We start from the raw sequence: 15179 nt of genomic DNA, 5'->3' as shown, positions 1-15179 counted from the left end.
CCTTGTTGAACTTTTTCTTAGACGTTAAGACTGGGAGTAAACCAGGAATCATATTTGAAAATGTATAACTACTCCTAGAGAAGGGAAATTGTACATTCAATTTAGACACAGCTGTCTCCCCTTCAAATATTTGATTGGACAAATGGGCTACGAACCATGCTGCACCTACCTTATTCCCTGGATGTAAGCCTGCAAAAGAATCTGTAACTCTTGATCTATTTGCATCCTGTGCATACTCTAGCCCCCGCTCAAGGTGGATCAAAACAGTCGCTAGAGAGCTAGACACATGCTGCAGAATATTGGCCTTGAGGATATTGAGAACAGACCCTATCCCCCTTTATGCTTGTCCCATTACCAAATTCCTGGGATGTAAGTGGACCATCACAACAAGCAATGGTAGATGAATGTATAATAGTGCTGTAACTGATGGAACATCGATTTCTTATTCTTCAATGGCCCCATTATGACATTTATGCATCTGTTTGTCATTTTAGAACTGAATCCTATGCACTTTATTTTTTATTGCTGCTTAAGAAATGATGTACTGTAATTTTATGCCTGCCTAATTTGTTCCAGATCAGGCATTTTTTCATATTGGCAGCAATTGAGGTGGGGTATGTAGCACTATATGTATTTTTATATTTTCCCAAAGGATACCCGAGAATTGACTCCAGCTTCCTCCCTGAATGATTTAGTAGGCACTCTCCAGGGTTCATGTGGCTAGAAGTTTGATTTCCAAAAATGGAAGACAAAAGCATAAAGTTGTACTATTTTAAAATGCTTTTTTTTTTCTATCCACTTTTTTGTATTGTAACTAATGCACCCCCTTTGCTATTTTTTTTTACTATATTTTAAATATTATATGAAACTCGACTTTGTAGATTTCATTCCAATTGCACTGAAAATGGATTAGCTCTCTAAAATAGATAGTAAATGACAAACTTGGATATAGCTTTATTGCGGTTTTATATGTTTTATTATTATTTTATTATTATACTTATTGTGTGTTGTATGTGCTTAGTCTTTTTCGTGTGGTACGTTTAGGGCACAAGTTGCCGAAATAAAGCTTTGTGAATTTGAAGGCTTAAAGAGTGGGTTTTGCGCCCAGTGGTGCTTGGATCTGAGTGTTGTTCAAGGATCTGGATGCAGACAATGACCATGCCCAGTTGATTAATTTTCCCTTTAGATCAAAGCACATCATGATAAACCCAAAAATATACAGTGAAAATGTATCATTTCACCAAAAAGCATAAAGCATGCAGTGAAAGGTCATTTGTAGTTTTGGTTAAAAACCTCAACCAGTCATACCATTACATTTCTAATTTACCACTTCGGTTTTTTACATTGATTAATTTGCCTAAATACAAGTACTCCGTTTGTCTATACCAAGTTTTCGTCCATGGGCTCAAGGCTTAAAGTGTTACAATAATTAAATACATTATGTTTATTTTAACTTAATTTAATAAAATATAACTCTTTTGACTAAATAGTTATGGTTTCAGTCAACATTAAAGGTATAGTAAGGTGTCTATCAATTGTTTGAAAAGAAGTTCCATTATATTAAATAAATATGTAAAATGATTCAATATTTCCCCAGTGTTGGACTAATCTTATGTTTAGGACTGAACTCAGTATTAGGATTAGTGCAAAGGTTTCTTTTCAACACATTTTCTTAATCCATTTTGATTATGACTATAACTACATATTAAACATTGCTTAGATTAAGTATTAGGCTTAGTCTTACAATTGGTGTTAGTCATTTAATTAAAGTTCATGAAATTGAATTTAAATAATTAAATGTAACATTGTTCAGGTATATGATTAGCTTTGGGGTCTGGGTTAAGTGTAGACTGATTAAATTAACATGAATAATGTAATTTAAGTAAAAAGATTTATTATTTTTAAAATAAATAATAGAGTTATTGAGTAGAAATGTATTCTAATGTATTATATACGATATAATATAAGTTAGGGTGCAATCTGGGTAATGAAGAGGTTCATGCCAACATGTCAATATTTAATTCAATTTAATAAAATTGATGCATAAATACTTAAACAGCTATATATCTGCAGATGAGGTAAAAGTGATGAGATAATGATGGAAGAGCAAATAGGAGGGGAACTAATGCTGTTTATCTGTGCAACCATACCAATCAAAAATCAATGGCTGATAATCTCTTATATAATGCTAAAAAGGTAATCATAAACAACATTAATGATTTTACTGGTTGGTTATTACACATCACATTACAACTGACACATTTGTGGATCAACAGAAAATTGGTCTTAATTATAAAATAACTTTTAAAAGGACATCAATGTTTTGAAGAACCAAAGTCAAACATTGTGTACAGTGTACTAAGCTCAGGGCAGGATACAACTTAAGGCCCTGCACTTAGAATGTGATGGGCATGTTGTGCAGGTTGTGAGGAAGTACTCCTAAACACAGGGTTTGGACAAAGACTAATCCCTGAGCCATAAGTCTGTTGAGCATTGCCAACTGCTTAGAAGAGGGGGCTCTATAGGAACACAGTTGATAACTCAAAGGCGTGTGCCAAGGTAGTTGCCTGGGGTGGAGATGTTGAGTGCAAGCCCTCAGACTGTGCACGGTGGGAAAGCTGATGTCTAAATCTACCATACAGTATCCGAGGTTTCAAGGCCTAGCTGGAAGCTAAACTCCAAGCCTAGAACCTTCTATGTTTTGCCAAAAATAAAATCTGTCAGGCTCAAAGGAAAACGATGTTTTGTGCATGGCTTGGTCAAACTCCAGCAGTGAAGCTGCTGATGAGGTCCTTTGTGATTTAATCTGGAAATTCCTGTGTAAGATCATGAACAATGCTTTGGGCAATTTATGTTTGCACTAAACCTGGTGAATATCAGAGTTTTTAAGTTTTGAATCATAACAATAAAATATATCTTTATGTGATGTATTTAAGGGTCTATTTTGAAGGCTCTTCACTCTGTGGCAGCCAAGGCTTTTTAGTTTTTTAGAGCTTTATTGGTATATTTTCTTAAATTGTATTGTTGGTAGTAGATTTATTTCTATGTCAAAATGTAACACAACATTTAAATGTACTTGTGTTTTGAATATATTGTTGGTAACATGTTTTGTAAAATGTTGCTTAAAATAATCTGTAATTCTAATAAGGTACAGGGGATCTGCATGCATGAACCAAGATTGCATTACAGGGAAAACTGAATAACATCCCTTTCTCTCTTACAGAAAACTGTGTTCAGAAGCATACACAGAGGTAAGCCTTCTAATTTAATCATTTTAGAGAATTCCTAAGCACATTAATATGTACTGACTAGTATAAACACCAACAAAAAAGAGAGGTTTCTGATTTACACTTGTAATAAGACTAAAATACTGTACTCCACCTACAACACATAATCCCTTGCTATATCTTAGTGTAGGTGTGTTTATCACTGTAGTTACAGAAATCAAAAATATGTGATGGTTGTATTATGAACATCCACTTCAATTGTGTCTATCATATTGTAAGTGGTACATGTATTTCAACATCTGTTAATAAATTAGGTAAGCGGAGGAGGAGCTTGGCGGGCATCCGTGATGGCCGCGTAAGCACAGCGCTCTCCGGACCCCCGCCACTCCCGACATGATATCCTGAACATATCCTGATTTCTTACAAGGGTTAATGAAGAGGAACCTGGGCTGATCCTAATATTGTTTTTGGATTTCGAATTGGACCAGGGGCACCGAAGCTACGTCGACTCGAACTTTCGGGGCCCACCTTGGTGGCGTGCCCGGGTCTTGGTGAGGCTCTGTGGCCGTGTCTGAGTTGAACAACAGCGGCAGGGAGACTCGACCCTTGGACCCCCCTCTTAACTTTTGGTTTCGTTTCTGACTCAGACTACGTCTTCCGGCGGAGGTGTCTGGCCGGTGCTGAGTACGGCGGCGTGAGGCTACAGCGGTACCTTCTGCCTGCGCAGTATCCTTCTGGGACGGTTCACACCTCGACTTGCCCTCGCTGCTGACTTTTTTGGCTCTGGCGCCCTGTCTCCCTGCGGCCATTTTCACCAGGTCGTGTGGGTCCCTCGGGGACGCGGTCTCCACTATGACGGGCAGAGGGGACCAGGAGAGGCGAAAGGCCAAGACGCCCCTTCGCGGAGGCCCGGTCCAGTCGAACAGCATGGACCGATACACGCAATCGAAGGTGTCCCCCAGTGCCTCCTTTCCTGGCCCGAGTGCAGTGGGGCCCCCTTTGGAGGCTTCGGCGGAGCCGTCCCTGCAAGACATCATGGGCGCCATCTCTGGCATGAGAGAAACCATTGGCCAACAGTATGAAGCTCTGGCCCACAAAATCGATATTGTGGCTATCGATGTGAACCTTATTCGGGCCGACTTATCTAAAACCAATGAGAAGGTGAAGTCATTGGACCTCAAGTCATCTAGCCTCACGGCCGACGTCTCGGAGATGCAGACGGAAATCGGCAACCTTAGAAAGGTAAACGATTTCATGACTCAGCGCCTGGAGGATTTTGAAAACAGGGCACGGCGTTGTAACGTGCGTGTGATCGGTGTTCCGGAAAATCCTGATCCGCGTTCTGTTGATCTTCTGGTTGAGGACTTGATACAAAACTACCTTTCTCCATCTGGATTGAGCAAATTCTTTGCGGTGGAACGTGCCCATCGTGTTCCGGGTGGCCAGGGTAAGCCGGGCGCCCCGCCGAGGCCCATTGTTGCTAAACTTTTTCATTATAGGGACCGAGACGTTATCCTGCAGGCCACGAGAGTTAAGGGCCCGGTGGCCTTCGACAATGCCACGGTGAACTTTTACCCGGACTTCTCACAGCTTGTGCAGAGACAGCGAATGGGTTTCCGTGGAGTTAAGAAGCGTCTTCGGGACCTGGGTCAGAGATACGCTATGCTTTTTCCTACCAGGCTAAGAGTGGAGTACAATGAACGGACCCTTTTCTTTGACCGACCTGATTCGGTGAATGACTGGCTGGACTCCCTGCCGGACCGGCTTAATTTGACTGATCCCACCGAACACCCGGGTGGTGCCGAGGGTGGCGTGGAGAGCTGAACTTGATATCTGTGCCCCTGATTCCGTATCATGTTATCTCTTCCTGGGTTCTGTACTTGAGTGCATCTTTTTCACTGTGTTCTCCTCTCCCCTTCTTTCTGTCGGGGTGGCGGGTGGGACAGAGCCTTTTCCTCCTCCGGGGTCTTTTTGTAGATTGGGGTTTTTTGGGCGACAGGCACACTGCATGTTGGGGTGGCTTCTTTGTCTACTGCAGGGGTGCAGGGTGGGGGGTGTTTCCTTGGGTGTTGGGGGGTGGGTTGTGTGGGGGTTTGTAGTTTGTGTTTTGTTTTTTCAAGGCGATTCTATTTTGATGATTGTATTTTCGGTGTCATGCTCATTGGGGGAGGGTTCCTGCATTACTTCGTGGGATGGGGGTAGCGGGTTGAGGTTTATTTCATGGAATGTCAATGGTCTAGGGGATCGTATAAAGCGGGGGTGGTGTTGCGATGCTTACGACGTTTGTCTCCCGATATTGTCTTTCTGCAGGAGACGCACCTAGTGGGCAATACTTGTCGAGCGATGAATAGGTGGGGCTATCGTCTTGTTGCGCACTCAGGGTTTACAACGGGTTCCAGGGGGGTGGGCATCCTAGTCCGGGCTTCCCTTCCCCTTGTGATAGATGATGTGATCCTTGATGATCGGGGGCGCTATGCCGTCCTCGTAGGTCGATATGAGGGTAACCCCCTTTCCCTGTTTACCGTCTATGTGCCCCCCGGCTTGCAGACCTCTACCTTCTTCGATTTGGGCCGAGTTCTGTTGGGCCTCCCTGAGGGTGCTCTCTTTATGGCTGGTGACTTTAATTCTGTTCTCTCTGGTCTCAGTGATCGTTACCCCCCTAGGGATACTCCTTCGACCTAATTATGGCTGGGTGGCTTTTTGGAAACTTTTGGTCTGGTTGACTGCTGGAGACTTACGCACCCCACTCAACTTCAATATACTTTCCACTCCGGGGCCCATGGGAGCTTGTCTAGACTAGATTACTTCCTCATGCCTGCTGACCAGTCATCTGCTGTCCGCGAGATTAGACACCTCCCCCGGGGCATCTCGGACCACTCTCCGCTCTGGCTCTGGTTTGATGTGGGGGTGGAGGCGGCGGGCCGGGTGGCTCCTATCAACCCTTGGTACCTGACCTCCCCTGAGACCCGTGGTCATTTGATTGCGTCCTTGGACAACTACTTTCTGGGGAACGAGGGGTCTGTCTCTTCTGCAGTGTCCCTATGGGAGGCTTTTAAGACAGTGATTCGTGGGCAGGCCCTATCTCTCATTGCTGAAACCAAAAAGGCAAGGAATCGGGAGGTGGTGGAGCTTGAGAGGGAAATACTTGAGATGGAAGCTGACCTGGAATCGAGTGTCACGCGTGACAAACTCCATGCCCTGGGTCTGAAGCAATTGGCCTATAAGTCTCTGGTCACAGACGCGGCCAAAATGATGTTTAGAGAACAACAGGGTCGTCTGTATGATGTCGGAGACAAAGCGGGGAAATTGCTTGCCTGGTTGGATAAGAAGGAGAGGGCGAATCGAGTGGTGCCTGTGATTCAGACTTTGAATGGTGTGAGAGTGACGGACCCGGTTGAAATAGTGGAATGTTTTGCGGATTATTTTCGTGCGGTTTACTCCCCAGTGTTGGTAAGGGATGAAGACGACTTTCGCCTCTTGCTGCGCGATATTGCTTTGCCCTGCCTCTCCGATTTGGAGCGGTCCTTTATGGAGGCCCCGTTCTCTACGGACGAAATCGCGACTGCAATCCGCTCTCTCCGTTCGGGCAAGGCTTTGGGCCCGAACGGTTTGCCGATCGAGTTGTACAAACTGCGTCCTGATAAGATTGCGCCCTATCTTCGGACAATGTTTTCGGAGTCCCGGGAGCGGGGCGTTCTCCCTTATGACCAGCGCCTGGCTACGATTGTGGTAATTCCTAAAGATGGTAAGCCCCGGGATCTTTGTTCGTCTTATAGACCCATCTCCCTGTTAAATGTCGAGCCTAAGGTTCTTGCCAAACTTTTGGCTACTCGCCTCCTCACGGTTGTCAGTGACCTGATTCATCTGGACCAATCCGGATTTATCCCGCACCGTAACACAGCCTACGTCGCCTACATGGAGCCATCGCGAGGGCGGGGCTCCTGACGGAGCCGGCCATTTTGGCCTCGCTGGACGCCTCGATGGCCTTCGACACGATAGAGTGGCCCTACCTTTGGGTGGCTCTTGAGAAGTTTGGTTTTGGCCCGGGATTCATTGGATGGGTGAAGCTCCTGTATACCGACCCCCTTGCACAGGTCGTGGTTAATGGTCGAGTGTCGGCTCCCTTTCCCCTTGGTAGGGGGACCAGACAGGGGTGCCCCTTGTCTCCGCTACTTTTTGCTCTTGCATTAGAGCCGCTAGCTGCGTGGATTCGCTGGGAGCCTTCCCTCAAGGGTATACGTTGGTCCCCAGATTTTGAGGACCGTGTTTCGCTTTACGCGGACGACATTCTTCTTTATCTTACTTCCCCGCATAAATCTTTGAATGTCTTATTTGACGTTCTCGCCTCGTTTGGTAAGAATTCTGGATTGATTATAAACTGGGCTAAATCCTGTGTCTATGTTATTTCGGGTGACCTGCCTCCGTTGCCGAATAGATTTCCCATCCAGGTTGTTCAGTCCGGTTTCAAATATTTGGGGTTTTTTATTACATTGGATGCGTCGCTCCGGTTTGAACGTAATCTCCTTCCCCCGCTTCATAGATTGCGGCTGGACGTGGCTCGCTGGCGTAAATTACCCTTGTCGCCGCTGGGCAGGGCTGCCCTTTTCAAGATGATGTCCTTACCGCGATTCCTTTACGCACTCCAGAATTCCTATGATGATATCTCCGCTACTTACTTCCGAGAGGACGAGAGTCTACAAAGGCAACTGATTTGGGATGGGCGCCCACGTATCGCACTTGCGAAACTCACCATCCCTTGGTATGACGGGGGCATAGCACTTCCTGATATCAGGAGATATTATTGGGCTACGCAGCTGTCTGCCATTAACCACTCGATGTACTCCCCGGGTCCGGCTCCGGCCTTTGCGATGGACAGACTCCAACTGCCGGGTGGTAACTTTAATAGAGCGCTTTACTCTAGGTCGGCTGGGCTCCACCTTACGGGACCAACTAGGATTGCTGTTAGTGTGTGGCTCGCCGCGAATGTGAGCTTGGGGTGGGATGACCGCGTGACGCTGGCTACTCCCTTTTTGCATCTGAGCGTCTGGGATGTCTTTGGACTACGAAAGGGTTTGACCGTTGGGACATGATTGGAATCTGTCGAGTGGGTGACGTGTGTGCGAATGGGGCGGTGAAGTCCTTCGATGCCCTTCGGAATGATTATGACCTGAGTGATAGGGAATTTTTTCGATATTTACAGGTCCGTCATGCCCTCACTTCGGTTCTGGCCTCCGGTGTCGCCGTCCCTGAATCCTCCCCCTTGAGGATCGTATCCTAGATGGCTATCTCCCTGATAGCACCATTTCCTTGATTTATAAGAAGCTGATTCACAATCGCGCTGACTTGCTCGTTCGACTTAGAGAGGCGTGGGTCGGCGACGGGCTAGAATTAGATGATGAGGATTGGCAATCGGCGTTATCTTCTCCGAAAGAGGTTGCCATTCCTGCCCGTCTCCGTTTGGTTCAGCTCAAGATCCTCCACCGGGTGTATGTTACTGGTCCTCGTTTGGTTGCGATGGGTTTTTCCCCGGATGGCCTATGCAAGCGTGGGTGTGGGATGAGTGCGACGTTCCTTCACATTATTTGGGAGTGTCCGAGGGTGGCTGCCTATTGGACTGCGGTGCTTGCGGTGATGGCTGACGTGACTGGAATTGCACTGGTGCCGGAGGCCCGGAGATGCTTGTTGAATGTGTGGGAACCTACCGACTGTTTGGTGGCCCAAACCAGATGGGCGACCCTGGGGTATATGGTTGCGAAGCGAGACATAGCGCAACTTTGGGGCTCCCATAGGCCCCCCACTGTCTCTGTATGGGAAGAAAACATGGACTGGTCTATGTTTCGCGAAAAGACCGTCTACACAGCTAGGGGCAGACCTGGGGCATGGACGAAGATCTGGTGTCAGTGGAACGCCTATCGTGGAGACATTTGTGCTCCTTCCCAGGTGGAGGCCCCTGATATTCTCTTATCACCCTAGGTCGATGTTCCTGAAATTTAACGTACTGTCCTTTGGCTTGATTGTCCTCCACGCTGTTCCCCCGCCTTAACTTGTCCTATTGATTGTACCTTCATGTTCCTGATTAGTGGGTTTCCCACCCCTCCAGGGCTGACTCTCTGTGTATTACTCCTTCGCCTTGGTGTTTATGTTTGTTGTTTTGGTGTGTTTTAAAATAAGAAAATTGTCTCATCCTGTTCCATGATGTGGGCGACATTTTGTGTTCAGTTTGTGCCTGACTGCCGGAGTGGCGATCCCTGTTTTATCACATATTACGCTCTGATCCTAGCGGCCGGCCCGTGCGGTTGTGGGCCCATCTCTGTACACATGTTTTTGTTGCTCAATAAAAGTTTGTAACAAAAAAAAATAAATAAAAATAATTAGGTAAGCAACCATGGTGCAATTATATATGATAATATTAACTTTTATTTTCCTTTTTAATTATCCATTTACTAATATTTCCTATGTGCCAAGAGTCTTTAAGAGTACCACAGCCTGTAAAATTAGTCTCCAACTATAGCGTCCAACCTAGGGAGTTATATTTTCCAGTTCGGCAAAGAATAAATAGTAACGATGGAGGGTAAAAGTAGAATGGAGATAGACTATATGGATTAGCCCAAAAATAGATGTATAGTTAATTTAGCTGTCCTCTAACTGGCTTACTGCTGACACTCCACCGAAGCAACAGCATTATTCAACAGGAGGGGAAAATTTGTTATTGGCACTCCCATGAGATATATGAAATGTGATCAACTCACAGGGATTGAAGACTTTGCCTAAGAAAATAGAGTTAAATTGTACAAATGTGTCCAAGTTCATCCATTGAATTCCTGTAAGCTGGTAAAGCACTGCGGTTGCGGGTGGTATATATGCTGTTGTTCAAACACTTGCTTAGGCAAATCCCTCATCAGCAGTTCCACCTGATAAGCACCAACAACCCATTTTGTCATTGCATAGAATAATGATAATTCAATTGCAACAGAAGCTAGGTGTGGAATAAGTCTCTGCAAGTAATCTGACATCCCTGAAAACAAAACTGTTGCAACACTGTATACAAGTTCTAGAAATATTACCACAAGGGCCGCAGTCTCAAAATGCAGGCATAAACCTTCATACGTAGGTTTACAAACTCTTATAGATCCAAATAGATGCATATTTACAACTGTTTGTAATTCACAAATGCTTTCCAACCTATGCTCAGAAACCCATTGCAGCGTTGGTGCTTAACCCAGAAAGGTTGTGTAGATCACTTTTTCTCATGGGGAAAATACTTCCTCTATATTTCTACCCACTTAAATGAAGATTACCCTCCCTACCTGAAAAGGGGATTTCGTTCTGCCATTGACACGAGTAAACCTGTGAAGATTTTAAAGATGGAAAGGTGCTAAAATGGCTACAAAATTTGCAGTTGCTCCCAGATGTCATAAGATTTTTTTTCCTCAAGCTGACACTCCCCACCCTTAGTAGAGTTACTTAATGGAAACTTCTGATTGAGGAAATCCTTGAACTAGTAATAAAACAACGTTTGTGAGTACAAAGATTTGCCTACATTTGTAAAAAGCCTATTTACATTTGTCAGCTGAACGCCAGCAAGTCCGAGATTCTCCTCTTCGGCAGGGATCGCGAGCTGTGGTCCGATCAGTGCTGGCCAGACCGCCTTAAGCCCGCCCCTCTCCCCAAGGAGGCAGTAAAAATTCTGGGCATATGTTTTGACAGTAATCTGTCTTTCGACAAACAGTCAAAGGCCGTCTCAGGGACCTGTTTCGGACTGTTACGTGGCCTTACACCTTTGCTCGGTTTCTTTCCCTCTAAGGTGCGACAGACTATCATCCAGGCATCTGTGGTGTCCAGACTGGATTATGCTAACTGTCTCTACCTGGGCACCAACAAAGCGAGCATTCAACGTCTCCAGAGGGCAAAAAATGTGGCTTCTCGGCTTTTGGTCGCTCTGCCTAGATCGCATACTCAGTTGCCCATGTGCTTCCCAGACTCCATTGGCTGCCAGTTGAACAGCGGATCGAGTTCAAGACACTGTGCTATTTCCACAAGATTCTGGCACGACAAGCCCCGTTAGGGCTATTCCATCTGTTGGAGCATTACAAGCCAGGCCGTAGGCTTCGCTCTGCTGATCTTGCTTTAGTCCATGTTCCTCGCATCCGGAGAGCGCGGGCCGGCGGTCGCTCTTTCGGCTAGTTGGCCGCTAAACTCTGGAACTCTCTACCTTCTCGGTGAGAGTAATGTCGAATCATCTGGCATTTCGCAAAACCTTAAGAACTTGGCTTTTCCCCTGCAAGTAACGAACCGTCTGCCAGTCCTACTCGCCTCTGGTTCTTGGGTGTCTGATAGTGCTGGGACGCCTCGTCGCTGTGGCAGCTACGCGCTTTATAAATCCAAAAATAAATAAATAAATAAAATAAATAAGTCAAACTTAGGTTTGTGAATCAGACCACAGGTGTTTAAGCCATATATAATCAATTATACCTTGTCTTCTTGTCCTTGCTTCTTTGTGACACCTTACCTCAATTTGTTTGACTTTGAAAGGGTTATTATTATGGCATAAAATCAACATAACAACTCTGTTTTATCCAGTTTTGTTTTATATTTATTTCCACTTTCCTCCAATGTTTTAGAGCAATTTAGATGTGAATCAGCAATCACATGTGCGACACTCAAATGTCTTTCCAATTTTTCAAATGCTGCAGTTTGCCAATACAGGCCTTTTCTTCCTGCAACACACCGGATACATTTAAAAACATCCTAAATCCAATGCATTTTGGGCACTTTCTCTGCCCTTCGTCAAGGATTCATTGCAAATGTTTAAAACAACAACATTACCGTCTGAAACCGAATGTCACAGTTCAATGTACATTTGAGACGTTTCGGCTCAACGGAGCCTTGTTCACATATATATATATCTTCAAGGTACATAGATGTGGAGTTAAGAATAGTGAATCTACACTTACCTATTTGCATTTTCTTTCTCGATATTTTGGCCCTCAATAATTGTGACATTTTATTCTGTCCACACAATATTTTTGGTTCCGATATTCTTTCATTGATCACCACCATGACCAGCGTAAGCACCAGTCTTGATCATTATAAAACACCTTTTCCCAAAAAGAGCAATAGCGTTCAAAGTCCTTAAAACACACAGTGATACTATATTGACTGACTGTTATAAATTCAGATTATATAACAGTAACAATTGACTGAAACCCAATACAGATCAGAAACCTGACTGACTAGATCTGCAAAAGGAATCCCCATTATTGTACTATTCACATCTGACTTTACTTAGTACATAATCCTCTTACAAACTGGAATCCCTGATAAAACACCTACACTGGTTCAGAATGGCTGTCTGGCATGGTACTGCATGATGAAAGATACTTCCAACCAGCTCAATTAACCACTTTCTGCCAGAAGTTTTATTAGCAACATAATACTGAATAGATTAGCTAAAAATATCTGGCACTCTGGACCTTTTTAAAATAGTCTATCCTTGCAGGTCTTGATTTTAACACTGTCCTAGAAATCTCATAGAAACATAAAAATATGACCATAATGGGGTCCATCTTGGGAGACCTAACTTGTTCTTCCCCTCTCTATATATGTTCCTGTTTTCTTCTATATCAGAGTTAATTGACCCTTTAAAGTTATCATCCGAATGGCGACAGTTAGCAAAGATTTCTACTGAAAAGGGTAAAGAAAGAATTGAAGTGGTCTGTCACATGTCCTCTCAAATCAGAATTCCAATGAGTGTGAAATTCAACAGCTGAAAATATATATTAGAAGCCACAGAATTGGCCACATAAGTTCCAAAGGGTGATCCAGAGTTACAGAAAGAGCCTGTTGAGTATTGTTCGCCCCATCCAACTTGCAGCACAACCCAATGACGAAGCATGCCACTTTGGTGGGTGAGAGTCTGTGCGTCCTGCAAAAGATTACTCTTGGGATCTAACATGGCTGATTCTGAGTCCTTTTGATATAGAACACCCATTGTTTTGTTGCAATACAGTTAGCAAAGGACATGTATCATTGAAAACAGAGACACAAATTGTAACTTGAAGAGTAAATCATAACTATCAGACAACACTGTAACCGTGACATCTCTTTCTGTGTGAGAATATGAGAGCCCTGTGTACTCTATCCTCGAGACAGAAATGGCTTTGTTTGTTTTGGGACATTATGGGACATTATCTAATTAATGTTATAGTTTATCCCTACAAAGTAAGATAAATTGTATTGAGGAAGACCCTCACATTTCAAAGTATCTGTATAGGCTAAACAGTGACGCCCATCAGGCATATTCAGATTGTGAATAAGGAGCGGCTGCTCCGAAACGCATCAAGTGTTTTTCTCTGTTTTCTAAATAAAAAGCGTTCACTTTCATATATATATATATATATATATATATATATATATATATATATATATATATATATATATATATATATATATATTATATATATATATATATATATATATATATATATATATATATATATATATATGCTTCATTGGGATTTACAATAAGGTCTGAAAAATATTATCAAATATTGTAATCTCTAATGGTCTGACCCAGTTTTCCATGAGTAGTTTTTCTCCACAGCAACGATTCAGCTTTGTGTTTATAGAACGTTTGGATCCGCTTCTTCAGGAGTGTTGATGTTTCCCTTGGGTTACATATTGCTTGACCAACACAGAGCCTGTGGCAGCATCCATCACCCTCTCATGCCTATGGCCACTGACTCTAACACAGGTCTCAGGGTACACACCCTCAAAGTACCACCGGACATGGATGATATATCCTACAACCATGTGTCTCTAGCTGCTCGCTGCAGATATACCAATGCTATACAAGATATAAAAACACAGGCACTTGTCCAACACATTGACAAAGAATGACTAAAAAAACAGAATATCAAAATAAAACAAATTGTAAAAAAAAGAGAGAATATTGCCCCTCATTCTATAAACTACCTATATTATATGAATTGCTTCCTTTCTATCACCAATGTTTACTTATAGCTTCTTTGAGTGTGCTGAGTTGTTGTGCAGTCATTAAAAAGTCTTAACATATGTGGCCTGCACTTTCGGGAAAGGTTGAGGGATTTTTCTATAAATCCTCTGTAGGAAATTGGGTTACTGGTTGAGGGGGTTGTGAAACCCTACTCAAGTAGTAACCACAATTCTTGCCTGAGTGAATTCTCAAGCAACCCCAAATGAGTCTGTGCTTGGCACAAAAGCAGTCTGGCTTAAATAGAAGCAATGTGTGAAGTACTTAGGCAGCCCTTAAAACAGTAATAAATTGACAACACACCACGAGACAAATCCCATTTGGAAAAAAGAATAACATTAAAGAAATTATTTGAGACCAAAACAACTGACATTTAAGCAGTAGAACCAGAGATATGCAATTTGAAAGTTTTAAGTGAAAATAGTGCCTAAAAAGCACAAAGCGCCATATGGGGTTATCTGGTCACAGCGGACCAGGACAAGGTCACAAGTTTAGGCCGACTGTGATGGAGAGGGGCCATATATAAGGATCTAGTGAGGCCGGTTGAACAAAGTACTTAAAATCCTTGTTGCAGAGTGCTGCGAGATCCCACGTGGAGGATGCATTGCGCATCGGTCGTGCCGAAGAAACTACGGAATGCGATCCAAAGTGCTGCGTCATCATCGAGAATGCAGTGAATGAGAGGCTTCCGATGTGAAGGGCTGCATTGAGTGTGTTAAACCTGTCAGCCTTAGCGTGGTCTTCCCCCAATCTTTTTACATTTTGCCATCACATTTTGCTGAATCTTTTTGTTGACCTAAGGACTCTGAGCACTTTACCACTGATAACCAGTATTAAAGTGCATCTGCTTCTTCCCTAAACATGTGTGTGGTTAATTGGTATGTACCTGATTGACATATTTAATTTACGTGTAAGTCCCTTGTAAAGTGGTATACCATATA

At 43.6% G+C, this 15179-nt stretch overlaps 1 protein-coding gene across 1 annotated transcript in view; it reads left to right on the top strand.

Annotated features, from left to right (window-relative positions):
- The first annotated feature begins 3223 nt into the window (after nucleotides 1-3223).
- The window catches only part of PTPRD (protein tyrosine phosphatase receptor type D), a 1484152-nt gene continuing 1472196 nt past the window's right edge, over nucleotides 3224-15179 (top strand). Inside the window, exon 1 of the mRNA XM_078675875.1 lies at nucleotides 3224-3251. The gene's annotated coding sequence lies outside the window, so the exon portion shown is untranslated. The remainder of the gene's footprint in view (nucleotides 3252-15179) is intronic.

This window comes from Lissotriton helveticus, chromosome 2_1 (genome assembly GCF_964261635.1).
Source record: "Lissotriton helveticus chromosome 2_1, aLisHel1.1, whole genome shotgun sequence".
NCBI lineage: Eukaryota > Metazoa > Chordata > Amphibia > Caudata > Salamandridae > Lissotriton > Lissotriton helveticus.
This window is presented reverse-complemented; position numbering and strand designations above follow the sequence as displayed.